This window comes from Aedes aegypti, chromosome 1, assembly GCF_002204515.2.
Source record: "Aedes aegypti strain LVP_AGWG chromosome 1, AaegL5.0 Primary Assembly, whole genome shotgun sequence".
NCBI lineage: Eukaryota > Metazoa > Arthropoda > Insecta > Diptera > Culicidae > Aedes > Aedes aegypti.
In genome coordinates, this window is record NC_035107.1 from 144,759,890 (window position 1) to 144,774,469 (window position 14,580).

Genomic DNA, 14,580 nt, shown 5'->3' on the forward strand with positions numbered 1-14,580 from the left:
TTATGCTCGTGTTTCTTTCAAGGCGTTCTAAGTAATAACTCATTACCTTTGAATGAACAAAGGCCGATGTTTGATCTCAATGGTTCAAAATATCCAGGTCCGGATAAGCTGCAACCTTGCTTCATCAAGGCGTGCTGTTCATTACTGGCTCTCCCCTGTACGCTTCTCTTCAACCGCTCGCTGATGAAAGGATATTTTCCCGTAATTTGGAAAACGGCAGAAATTACTCCAATCCACAAAACAGGTGACATCCACAACGTGCAGAATTATAGAGGGATATTCATCCTACCGAAGATTTTTGAGAGTATGTTGCTGGACGTCGTATATCTGCGGAGCGCCACATCATCGCTGACGAACAACACGGGATTGTATAGAAGAGATCCACTACTACCAACATCATGAGCCATCTCATCAACAAAATTGAAAATCGGCAACAAGTCGAAAACTTTTGACCGTGTCCCACACGCTCTTGTTGTTGAGAAACTGTAACGATATGGGTTTCCAACTTGGTTCACCGATTGGATTTGCTCGTATCTAACGGGTCGAAATGCAAATGCGAGAGGTTATTTTTTCTTTATTAGTATCATTCCAAACATTACATATATTTTTTATATCTAGGTGTTCTGTGTTATTAGACAACAATATCATCCTAATTTGGTAAAATAAATTTAAGTTTTTATGAACATTTCGTTAACAGCTTATTACATTTCATTTGCCGTAGCAGTTCAGATTTTTTACAGATGAGTTTATTTCAACTGCTTACAAGAGAAAAAAAAACGCTTTCAATTTACTTAACCTAACTTAACCTGAATATATAACGCATTAATCGTGGCAGTAGAAGATTGCAACGTTTTTTACCAGAAATTATTAATTATTTTATTTGACATTTGTTTCAATGTTTCAACATTGGATATTCTATGTAACTCATTGGTACTATACCAGGGAGGAAGCTTCAGAATCTTTTTAAAAATTGTATTTTGAATTCTCTGCAGAGCTTTCTTTCGCAACACTTTACGCTCAAAAACATCGAGAGCTTTCCGGTCTGACTCTTTCAATGCCCTATTCGCAGCCGCAACACGTCTTTTCACTTCGCGGGAAACGTCGTTGTCACATGTCACAAGTGTTCCAAGGTAAACAAATTCTTCAACAACTTCAAACACATCCTCATAAAACACTACCTCAGCACCTACACCACCATGCCTAACTCTATCTCTACCTGCAACCATGAACTTCGTTTTGGTAGAATCAATGGTCAGGCCTATCCTCGCTGTCTCCCTCTTCAGAGGCACGAAGGCCTCTTCCACTAACCTGTGATCGATTCCAATTAGGTCTATATCGTCCGCAAAGCCAAGGAGCATGTGCGACCTTGTGATAATAGTGCCATTTCTCTGCACGCCAAATCTCCTAATAGCACCCTCGAGTGCAATGTTAAACAGTAAATTCGAAAGTGCGTCTCCCTGTTTCATCCCGTCTAACGTCACGAACGAGGTTGACACTTCGTCTGCGATTCGAACACTTGATTTCGAACCAACCAGCGTAGCACGTATCAGCCTAATTAGTTTCGCCAGAAAACTAAGCTCAGACATTATCTGCCAAAGCTCATTTCTTTTCACTGAGTCGTACGAAGCCTTGAAACCAATAAACAGATGGTGAGTCTGCAAGTTATACTCCCGGAATTTGTCTAGGATCATTCGCAAGCTAAACATCTGGTCCGTTGTCGATCGGCCCTCACGAAAACTAGCTTGGTATTCGCCGACAAAGGACTCCTCGAGCGGTCTCAGTCTGTTAAACAGGATGCGCGACAGAATTTTGTACGCTGAATTCAGCAGGGTAATTCATCTGTAATTGGCACACTCCAGCCTGTGCCCTTTCTTGTAGATTGGGTGTATGAGACCATCCAACCAGCCGGTGGGCAATTCTTCATCCTCCCATACCTTCAGAAGTACTCGTTGGATCGACTGATAAAGCTGCTCACTTCCGTGCTTGAGAAGCTCGACCGGGATCTCGTCCTTCCCAGCAGCCTTATAGTTCTTCAGCTCGTTGATAGCCTTTTTTAAGGGACGAATGACCTTTGGGTTAAAGTCCCTCACAAACAACAACAACAACATGATAGCCTTTTTAACCTCTCCTATGGTCCGTGGGTCCACAGCTTGATCGTCATTATCAATATTCATCACGTTCCTCGCTGCACTTCAATTTTCACCGTTCAACAATTGCTGAAAGTGCTCCTTTCACCTGGCAGCCACCGCCGTTTTATCGGTCAGCAAATTCCCTTCTCGATCATTGCACATGGCGGGCACTGGTACGGTATTGTGCCGCGCACCATTGACCGTTAAAAAGAAGCTCCGCATATCATTCCGGTTCATGCCTTCTTGAGCTTCAGCTACCACACTTTCTTCGTGCTGCCTTTTTTTTCTGTGGTGGATTCGCTTTTCTTCGACTCTCGCTGCCCTGTACCGCTCTCTGTTCTGTCGGGTTCCGGCCGCATTGTCCAGCAATGTTGATTCTTCCAAACTGCTCCAAGTCTAGTTGCTGACGGTACTGTGCAGCTACCCCATCAGTCGACAAGCGTTGTGTATTGAAGCGCAGCGTTCTGTTTGTTCTAGAACTCGTGACGCTGGATAACCGCGCCCGAATTTTAGCTACAACGAGATAATGATCCGAGTCGATATTAGGGCCTCGGAAGGTCCTGACATCTATGACATCTGAGAAATGTCGTCCATCAACTAACACCTGGTCTATTTGGGAGCAGGCATCGCCACTCGGGTGTCGCCAGGTGTGTTTGCGGGTATTCTTTCGTGCGAAGTAGGTACTGCTGATTGTCATCGCTCTAGCAGCTACGAAGGTTACTAGCCGCAGAGCATTATCAACGGCAACGGAATGGAGGCTTTCCGTTTTAATGACGGGTCGGAAGAAATCTTCTTTCCCGATCTGCGCATTTGCGTCGCCGATGACTATCTCGACAACTTGTTTTGGGCACTCTCCGTAGGCCTTATCCAGGCTCTTATAGAACTCATCGTGGCGCATATATGCGGATCAGGCTGTAGTTGAAGAACATGCCCTTCATTCTCAACACACAGATTCGGTCGCTTACCGGTTTCCATCGAATAATTCGCTTAATTTGCTTCCCAATCACTATGAAGCCAACTTCACGTTCTGCTCTGTAGCCACCGCTGTAGTAGATGTGGTACTTGAATGAAGTGTTGGCGATGAGGTCCACCGCTCGGAATTCACGTTCTCCGGTTCTCGGCCAGCGTACTTCCTGGATAGCTGCCACGTTCACGCCAACATTCCGCAGTTCATGAGCCAGGAGCCTGTTACCGAACGGTTACTTTGCACGCTAGTAGGGAAGTAGGGAAGAAAATGTTAAGGTAGCTTAACGGTCAGTTCAAATGAGCGGGCATTGAGTGTGTCGATCTAATGGCACCTGTGCGTTTAAAGCGGGTGGTGAATTGGCTGGCTAACTGAAGTGGGTGGCGATGGGGCGGAAATACCCGACCCGAAGACAAGGCACCGTGAGAGCATCATACGATGGAGCTGGAAGTTGAGTGAAAACGAGAGTTCAGGATCAGTTAGTAACAGATTGCTCCGAACGATAGAAGTGTGTCAGCTCGAAGTTAAAATCACAGCACGTGCCTCAGGAGAAGAAGTAAGGTACCCCGGGGCAAGTGGGACATAAAAAAACGATAGTTCAAACAAATTGTTCAATAAAATTTTGAAATATCAATATTTCTCAAATCCAACAACACCATCACATTTTGGCAACACATTTGCTGGTGTGTGCATGAATTTGGTCAAATAAGTTCGAAATTGTGAAAACTTTAGAAGAAAGTTTTAGAATGAACCATTAGACGCAGTTACCTCGCCAAACGGGGCAAGTGGGACACATCCAGTTTCATGCGTCAATCCACATCAGTAAGACAACCATTACAATAATAGGATTGTTTAATCATAGATATATAATTTTGAGTACATTTTTGACATGTACATAAGGGATCAATCATAAAATACGTAACGCTTTAGGAAGAAAACGTGTGATTAATAGTATTTCACGTCACACTTAATATTAACTGAAAAATCCTCAATAAAAGTGTTAAAAGGAATCAAACTCGTTTAAAATATATCATTTATAAGTTATTAATTAAAAGTAGCACATAAACTTTCAATAATTTACGAAATTGTAATATGTTCTGTTATTATTTGTATACATGGCAGAGAACCATTTAATGAGGTGGAATTGTTTTCCGTAACTACTAAATTTGGTAGAAATAACTAATAAAGTTCAATTAACAAAAAAGTAATCGTTCTCATGATGCATTTCAAATTTCATCCCAGTTTTTGTTCAATTTTGAATTCGTATTTCAAAAATTTCAAAATAAATAAAACATATATAGAAGAATTACACATTTCTTCTCCCTCTTATGCAATTACGTAAGTTGAGATTGATCTTTTTTGATAAAAATCATTTGTTTGGATGTTTTAATGCTACTCTATGAGAAAATGTTTGAAACATGTAGGAAAAGTTTTGATTATGGTGCTTGTTTTGATAGGTTCCACTTACCCCAGGTATGAACATATTTTAGGGTAAGTTAGACCATCAAACATTTCATATGAAATGAAAACAAAATACCGGTCTATCGTTAGCAGCTTGTTATAATACTTAGAATTGTAGCTTACTGATGGATATTCGATTTATAACACATATATTTTTTGCGAGCCAATGCAAAACGTAAAACGTGTCACAATTTATCAAGCAAGTTGAAAATGGCGCTGAACTGACAACTGTTACATGAACGACATGGTAATAAAAATAAGATTTTTTTGTACTTAATACATATCTTGTCATTGTATCTTCAACTTTCTAGACGAATACCCCCATGAAAAACTTTTCCTAAGTGAGCTATGACGGAACGTCCCACTTACCCCGGATTCTCACTTGCCCCGCGGAACCTTATAGCATTCGTACCGGGAAAATTTGCTGGGCGGTGAACCGAGAGTGCCTCAAAACCGTGGTGTGTCGGAAACCTGCAATAGTGGGAAACTGTAGTTGCGGCCGATCAATATCCTGGCCAATCAACGAACACGATGCCGATTGCGTGGTGATATTCGATGCCCTAATATCAAGTACACCGAGGACGGCCCATCTGAAGCAGGCGCCTTGTTGGCGTCACCAAGCTAACAGCTCGAAACTCAGGACCCGACACCGTTGCCGAGACACTCACGTCCGCCCTCCGGGCGGGTTTGATTCCCGCCCCAGTCGGAGAAAACTTTTTGACAAATGAAAAATTATTCACTGTTCTATTGGTCGTTCTGTGTGTCCGTTGTCTTATGTTAGTTATGTTCAGTTTGTGCAGCCTATGGCTGAAGACGGTGTAAAATTGTCTTTTTTTTTAAATTGCACATTGAGCATAGATATGGTCAAAAAACTGATATTTATGGTAAAATAGGTTAAATTTAAAAATTAAACCGTGAGAACGAAGTCAAAAATATCAAGTATATTTAGCAAAGTTGTTAAAAATAAATAGATCCTAAACTTTGCTGAAGTAATTTATTTATTAGTGCTCATTGTAAACAGACATTATTTGATTTAGAGGACTAAATTTAGCGTAGTTTGTACGATAACGATCTAAAGTAAACAAATTTCTGTGACGCAATTGTCGATTAGGAGCATAAAAGTTCAATTTGGATAATAGCTCAGTTGAGTCAATACGTTGTGAAACGATATCGTTATTAAATGCGACCATGGCATATTCCCGTCGCTGTTTTAATGTCTGAATGTTTATCAACATGCATCGTGCTTTATATGACGGAAGAGGAAATACAGCCCATCCTAATTTGCGGAGTGCGTAGCATAGCATAGCATAGACTGACTGTACATGTCAATGGTTGCTACTCCGTGATAGATCCGAACCGGTAAGAATTGCACTTTGATCCAAATGAATAAGCGATGGGATTTACCGCATATTCTCAAAGTGCAATTTTAGCAGCTCTCATATTATTGACCAATAACGGCGCCGGCCAAGTCCTTACAGTCAGTTGGGAAGGGTAAGGAACGTTATTGTGTAATGATCGTTGCTTCTAAAGACCGAGAATACCTCTGCATCTCCACAATCATCACGGGACAGGTGTGGTTAGTGAGGGAGGAAAAAGATCTGGGAGTCACCTTTGGTCGGTTATGCAATCCATGGATTAGGAAAGAAAATACAAAACTTAAAACTAGTGTTGCATTTTTGTATCGCAGTAAAAATATATTGAAAAAAATTATAAAAAGTCGACATTCATTATATCGAACTATTCAAAGGTTATTTTTAGTAATGACGAAGACAGAAAGGATTGTGTATTTTAAAAGTGTATGTAAAAGAAATAAGGATATTGTCGACACATGTAATAACGAACCATTCAAAGTATGTTTGAAAATTAAAATAAAATTAAAAAAAAGTTACGTTACAACAAAAAAATGTCTTACGTCGACATTCATAATGTCGAACTATTCAAAGGTTCTTCTTCTTCTTTCTGGCGTTACGTCCCAACTGGGACAAAGCCTGCTTCTCAGCACAGTTATTAACTGAGAGCTTTCTGTGCCAATTGACCATCTTTGCATGTGTATATCGTGTGGCAGGTACGAAGATACTCTATGCCCTGGGAAGTCGAGAAAATTTCCTTTACGAAAAGATCCTCGACCGATGGGATTCGAACCCACGACCCTCAGCTTGGTCTTGCTGAATAGCTGCGCGTTTATCGCTACGGCTATCTGGGCCCCAATTTGACCAATAACGAAAACATAATGGTATATTAAATTTAAATGAAAAGCGAAAAAGTCGACACTTGTAGTGACGAACCATTCATAGCTTGTTTGAAAATAAAATAAAAGCTACTTATATTATGCGTTGCAAGAAAAATTAAGATTCCTGGAAAATTCAGGGTAACCTATTGGAAGATTTTCCACCATATCAATCATAGTTACCCGTGACTTCAAATTATGTTTGTCTATGTTGCATGCTGTCAACGGATAGTTTTGACCTTCGGTACCGGTTGATTTTTTATCTGATAATTATTATTAGAGATAACCAGAAAAGCAGGTTAGAGAACGAACTTTTGTATTCATGTCATCTTATTTGGATCATTTTGAATGAAACAAATGGCTTAAAGAATGAAACATGAGATGAGGTAAGGAGAGTGGTAAAAAGTCATTTTTAGGCAAAAGAAAGTAAGGGAGAACAAGCAACTTATATCTTTATGAGTCGTAGGAGAAAATGCTGAATGAGTGATTAGTTTCTTCATAACAAAATTGCCCGGGTCGCTTATTCATTAAAACGATTTTTCAATTAAACGATTCCGAACCACATCTCCAGACTGCAATATCTCCTTCCTAAACCTATTGAAAAGGCATGAACCGTTTAGTTTTAACTGATTAGTTTCCTCAACGGTAACTCAAACGAATGGAAAGGATTTGAATTTCCACGCCTCGGCCCCTAGGAGAAGTCGCAGCAATTGGACTTTAGTTTGGCTGCTTATTTACTGACATTGAATAGTAGAAGCATTAACCTAAGAATGCTAATGTCGCTGCTGTTCGTGCTACCAACATCTAGTTTGCCACGAACTGACAGCCTGAGTACCGGGCATCAAAGTGTCAAATCTTCCATATAAATAAAAATGGAATGGTGTTTGTATGTCACGAAATGGCTTACGAACGGGTTGACGGATTTGAATGATTATTTCTCCGTTTTGTTCGTCAAGGGTTCCGACGTGTTTGTGCGTATAAAAATTCCAGGATATTCAACGGGAAAGTCGAAAAAACGGGAGTGGACGGAACTGTCATTTTGTATGGAACGACCCATAGCGTATACAACAGCCTACTTGATGACAAGACGAAGTTTGCCGGGACCACTAGTTAATTATAAAAACATAAACAACGACAAGGCATTGAACAAACAATGAAAAACCCTTTTTTTTTTGTTCGGAACATAAACCACTGCGACCAATATTTGATCTATTGTAGTATATCCCGTGTCCATTGTATAGTGCATGTCGTGTTACTTTGTCACTATCGAGAAGTGATAAAGTATTTGTTTTTTTTACAGTTGTCATTCCTAACTTGATCACAGGAAAGGATTCTAATTGAAAGGTTCCGCTTTTTAAACCCTTCGAAGGGTGTGGTAGGTACACTCTCCGCAGGCGCGCCCCTTTATCAGTCAAAATCGGATCCCTTAATAAAGTCGGGAAGTGACACCGATATTGTCCATGCATTAGAATCCTAGTCCTTACTTCTTCAAACTAGAGAACAATAAATAAAAGATTAGAAAACAACTTGTTGATTTCGACTCATTTTTATCCTTGTCTTAAGGTCATTCTCGGCTACTGGAAAACCGAGACTTGTCACTTTTAACAAGGTTTAAAAATGTAACAAGGACTAATAGTGTTCCTTTGATTACTATAGCATCCTGTTCTCTTCGTTTGAAGCAGTCAGGACTAGGTTTCATTGGTAGATCTTTACCCCATAACGCACCACGAAAAGGTGATCTACCCGCGTTATGGGTAATGAAAAACCATAATTAAAGGTAAGAATAATTAAACTCAATTTTGTAACAACAGCGCTACTAGCGTTCTACTACTTATATTTCTATTCATTGAATTCAATCTAGGTACTCTCCAGAGTTGCAATGCTTGCTGTGGTTCATTTGTTCTCTGCGGGGATTGCTCACTGCGCGTTATTTCCGCGAAGCAATCCAAATTTTTGAATATCCCCGCAATAGCAACGATAAAAATGAATTATCATAAGCATGAAATGATCTCACCAGTACTTCATCCTCGGCTGAACACGAAGCTTTTCGCACTTTATCAACACGAACCGAACACGATTGGTCTTGACTCCGTTGCGCGTCCCACCGGAACATGCAACCGAATCAAAAGACCACGCACTATTGTCGATTTTTTTTCCCGCACTTGAATGACGCGAACCTAACACACCACCGGAACACGCAACCAAATCAAAAGACCACGCACTCTGCTCTGGCCTTTGCAAAGCACTCTCCATCCTAATTTGCGGAGTGAGATTTCAAATATGGGGACCAGACAACACTAGAATAATCTAATATGGATCTCACATAAGCAACGTAAAGGGTTTTGATCGTATAAGGGTCTTGAAAATGATATCCGAAACGTTTTATGAAGTTAAGCATATTTCCCGCTTTATGAGTTATTGTGTTGTAATGTTCAACGAACGTTAATTTGGAATCCAAAATTACTCCTAGATCTCTAATTTTATCACATTTTTTAACATGTTGATTTCCTAACCTTGTTGTTAAATTCGGAGTGTTTCGTTTTCTGCTATAAAATATTAGATTACATTTTTCAACATTCAACTTCAATAAACTTTTAAAACACCAGGTATTAAATAGAAGTATTTCATTATGAAATGTTTCATAATCGTCATCTTTCGTGATTTCTAAAAACAATTTCATGTCATCTGCATATATAAGAATCCGTATTTTTTAAGAATAAAAGATACGTCGTTAACATATAAAATAAAAAGGAGAGGTCCTAAGCAGAGTTGCACAATATCAGTCATATCAGCTGATGGCTGATGGACTAAAACTATCAATATCAGTTGCGAACTATCAATATCACTTTGATCTGACAACCAACAGCGGTGATGCGACATCGCACTCTAGATCACAATCACTCCAGAATGAGTGATCACGTGGTAATTACCCACGCTATTGATGTTTTTCAGTGACCAACACACAGTTTTAATCCATCTGAAACACTATCAAGAATATCGTACCGATAAATTGTCATTCTAATTGCTTAATTTAATGCTAAACTTGACCCATCAGTGATATCCATAGTCTATCGTCATCAATGCACTGGTGATATAGTAGACAGTATGATGTTGATGTGATACGGAATGATTCGAATTGTATCGCAGTCGGCCTGTACAAATCAGTAAATTTCAAGCGTTGATAGTGACAGCAAGCAACTCTGGTCCTAAGTGGGAGCCTTGAGGAACACCTGATGTGACTTGAATTGGTTTGGATTTTTTGTCCTTAAATCTTACTTTTTGCTGCCTGTTGGCGAGCAGCCAACTCAGAATAAAGACGATTTCCAAGTTTTTTAATAACGGCAAAGGTATATTAAAAACTTCCTATAAGTTATGAAATTCATTAGAGAAGTAGCATTATTAAATCTTGAATTCAACTTACATTTAGTGCTTTAATTCTGAACAAAAATTGTTGTTTCTACACTCTAGGCGAAACTAATGAAGGGAGATCCTGTAAAGAGCCTTTAAGTTTTCTTAGCTATTCTTTTCAATGTAAATTCATTTGTCCTTACCGCTCTTTACGAGGTTCAAAGGCTAGAATGAGTTCTCGGGTAGCACATCAGCAAACGACGTACCCTGCATAACAAATTGTATCTTATTGTTACGTAATTGACAATATAACTAGTTAGTTTGCCTTACCGAAAACTGTAGATAATACAATATAATGAAGTTTATAGCTTTCTAGATGCGACTTGTGGCCTAATTGAAATATTTTTTCTGTATTACAGGTTATCCTAAAAGAAATATGATTAGGACTCAAATTCGTGGCTGTTTATAACAAATTCACACAACCTTATTAAGTAAGCTGCTCCTAGTTTTGATACTAATAGCTGATATAAAAATAAGGATACACCGAGACTTTAAATTGTAAAGGACAGCAGCGAGGCATCAATTCACTCGATCTTTCTTCTAATGGTGTTGCTTTCTACGACTGCCAGTCATGGTGATTGACGTTCCGCTTTGTCCCATGCCCTGTCGGTTTGACGGGTCATATTTACCACAGCTGACCAACATGATACTCGAAGTTTCAGTGTCGTGAGATGCGCCGACCGAGGGGTCGTAACAGTCCCCCGGGGGTAGGCCAGGTTCCTGGCTTACCGATTCATCGCGTCGAACATCTAGAACCGCTAATTTAGTAGCCGGACGCTCGTATATCCCTGTTTTGGTTTGGACTGTCGCGGAACGCACTTGTCCATCCTTGCTAGTATTGACGGAGATAATTCTGCCTTTTGGCCAACAATTACGTGGTAATTCCGGGTGCACTATCACCACAATGTCGTTGAATTCAATCGGCTTCACCTCGTAGAACCACTTTGTTCGCCTTGTTATATCCGGTAGATAATCTCGTAACCATCTTTGCCAGAAAACATTTGCCTCAACTTGCGACATACAGCACGATCGTCGCAGAACCACTGCGCTATCATCGAATACGGTCAAAGGCTTCAAACCACTCGATGAACCCAAAAGAAAATGGTTTGGAGTAAGGACTGGCGCTTCTGAATCTTCTATCGGAACGTATGTCAATGGATGTGAATTGACGATGTTCTCAATTTCCATTAAGGTATTGCGGAGAACTTCGTCTGATGGGTTTCGTCCTGGTTTCATAGCCTGAAGATTACGTTTCACCGTCTGTATGAGCCGTTCCCATGCTCCACCCATATGCGGGGACGCTGGGGGCAAGAATGTCCAATCTGTGTCTGTACTAACGATTTCTGCGACAACCTTATCTTGGTTCAGCTCCTTCAGTGCAACGATCAGCTCCTCGTTCGCTGCCGCCGATTCTTTCTTTGCCGCCGTAAAATTAGTTCCCCGATCACTGTAAATTTGTATCGGTACGCCTCGCCTTGCCATAAAATTCCGTATTGCCATCACACACGAATCTGCATTGAGTGAATAAGCAATTTCAATGTGCACCGCACGCATCGTCAGGCATGTCAACAACACACCCCATCGCTTTTCTATCCGACGGCCGACCACCACAGACATAGGCCCAAAGTAGTCTATGCTACGTAGGAAACGGTCTAGCAAATGCCGCCAGCCGAGCCATAGGAAGCTCCCCCATCATAGGAGGACAGGGAGTTGCCTTGTTCGACTCTGACACTTAGCTCTGACACGCTGAAACAGTCTTCTGATCTTCGGAATTTTGAATGTCTGACGTATCTCATTGATGGCAGTGCTGTGATTCTGGTGATGATACCGCTCATGATAATATTGTACTATAAGCCATGTGATGTGATGATCTTTCGGTAGAATGATTGGGTTTTTGGCGTCCATCGAAACGTATTCGCACGCGTTGATTCGACCCTGCATTCTGAGGACTTTTTGCTCGTCCATATAGGGGTTGAAGCTATAAATTGAGCTGGATTTCGGTATGGTCCCCCTAGCGTCATTTGCCATCAACGTACTGATTTCATCGGCAAAAACCTCTGTTTGGGCCCTTCGATACAGATACACTACGCCCTGCTGGATTTCATTAGATGTAAGCGGGCCGATAATTCGCAAATTTTTCTTTGATTTACAGCCGAAATTGTGAACAGCTCTCATCATCGTAGCCGCTATTCTTTGGAGACGTTTCCAGCTGGAGTAATTATGAACAGTTATTACACTTTCAGGCTCCACATGATGATAAGAGATGTGCGCACGTAGCTCTTCCGTCGTCCTATCTTCATGGAATAGATTCAATGGCCAATTGTCACTGCTTTCCCACAAAAAACTTGGCCCTTTGAACCATCTGCTGTCTTCAGATAAGTCGGGTTCTCCATGCCACTTAGTAGCGTCGTCAGCAACATTTTCCTTCGATCCCTTGTGACCCCATTCACTTACAGTTGTCGATTCTAGTATCTCACTAACGCGAAAAGCGACAAACTGTGAATATCGTCGATGATCTGCCCGAATCCAACACAATACGTCACGGGAATCGCTCCAAAAGAAACGCTGGTTGATCGGGAATGAAAGCGTTTTCATAACGGTGTCTGCCAACCTAACTCCAATTACTGCGGCTTGCAGTTCCAATCTCGGAATGGAGACAAGCTTCAATGGAGACACTCGGGTTTTAGCACCAACTATTGCACATTCAACTCTACTACCTTGTTCAAAACGGAGATAAACTACAGCAGAATATCCTGACATGCTAGCATCGACAAACGTATGCAGCTGAACGTTAGTTCGTGGCCCAAGTTCAGTATTTACTCGATAGCAACGCGGTATGCGAACTTCTTGAACTTTCGGTAAGATCTCTAGCCATCGTTCCCACTTTTCATGAAGGTTGTCAGGTATTATTTCGTCCCATTCAATCCCGGTACGACATATTTCTTGAAAGAGTATCTTGAGATAAATCAGGATATTGGATATCAATCCGAGAGGGTCGAACGTTGCCATAAGCGTTCTCAGAACTTCCCTTTTCGTAGGCTTGCGCAACCCCTCCAGCAATGCAGGATCGTGTTTGGACGAGAGTTTGTAAGTAAACGTATCAGTGGCCGTACACCACCACATTCCTAACACCTTTTCGGTTCCGAGTTCAGCTCCGATGTTCATGCTCTTTTCCTGTTTAGTTTTCTCTTCCATTGCTTCAACAACTGCGGTTGAATTTGAAATCCAGTTGCGCATGTCGAAACCAGCTTGAGCGTGAACGTATTTCACATCTTTAGCTAGTTTTATGGCCTCTTGCTCCGTCTCAACGCTTACTAGCATGTCGTCAACATAATGTTGCTTGGTGATAGCTTGAGCAGCTGCTGGATATTGACCTTCGAACTTGCTGGCATTAAGGTTCTTTACATATTGTGCGCAGCTAGGCGAACAACATGTACCGAAAGGCATTACCTGTGTTACATAGATGCTTGGCTCCTTAGAAGGCTCATCGCGCCACAAAACTCTAAGGCATTGCTGATCCTCCTTTGACATAAGTAGTTGTAAATACATTTCTCTTACGTCACCACTGAGACCCACTCGAAATTCCCGGAATCGATAGAGTACGTAATCTAAGGGCGTGAGAAAATCTGGTCCTTTAAGTAGCAGAGAATTGAGTGAAATCCCGTTAGTTTTGGCTGCCGCGTCCCAAACTATTCTTACCTTTCCAGGTTTATTGGGGTTGAAAACCGGAAACAGTGGTAGATACCATACACGATCCTGTTTAGCTAGCATCTCATCTTTGGTAAGTTTGCGAATGTATCCTTTTTGCTTGTAATCCTCAATTTTTGCGTGTAGGATTTCGGCTAACGTTGGCTGTTTTTTCATCCTGGCTTCCAAGCAATGGAGACGTTGCAAAGCTGTGGGTTTGCTATTAGGCAAACGGAACTCGTCGAATTTCCACAGAAGACTCACCTTGTAGTGGCCACTTTCTGTCTGGGTTACTGTTGTTTGTAATATCTCACGCGCCCGCTTATCTTCATTAGATTCTAACGGCTTTCCCGATTTATATATTCCAAGGGAGTCAAGGTTGAAGTAGTCACTAACCATTTGTTGTAACACCGCATGGGAACCTTCGTTACAAGGACATATCTGAACACTGTGATGTGCAACAAAGGAATCGTTTTCTGTGCCTCCACCATAGACACTCCAACCAAGACGAGTCTTCGATGCTATTGGTTCATGGAACTTGCCTTCTCGTCCCTTGACTTGGAAAATTAGATTGGGATTATCGCTCCCAATTAAGATTCTCGGCTGAGCATCGTGGTACGATTCGAAAGGCATACCCCGCAAATGAGGAAACCTGGTTTTCAATTTTTGGGCATCTACAGTCTGGTGAAACAAATTTAGGTTAG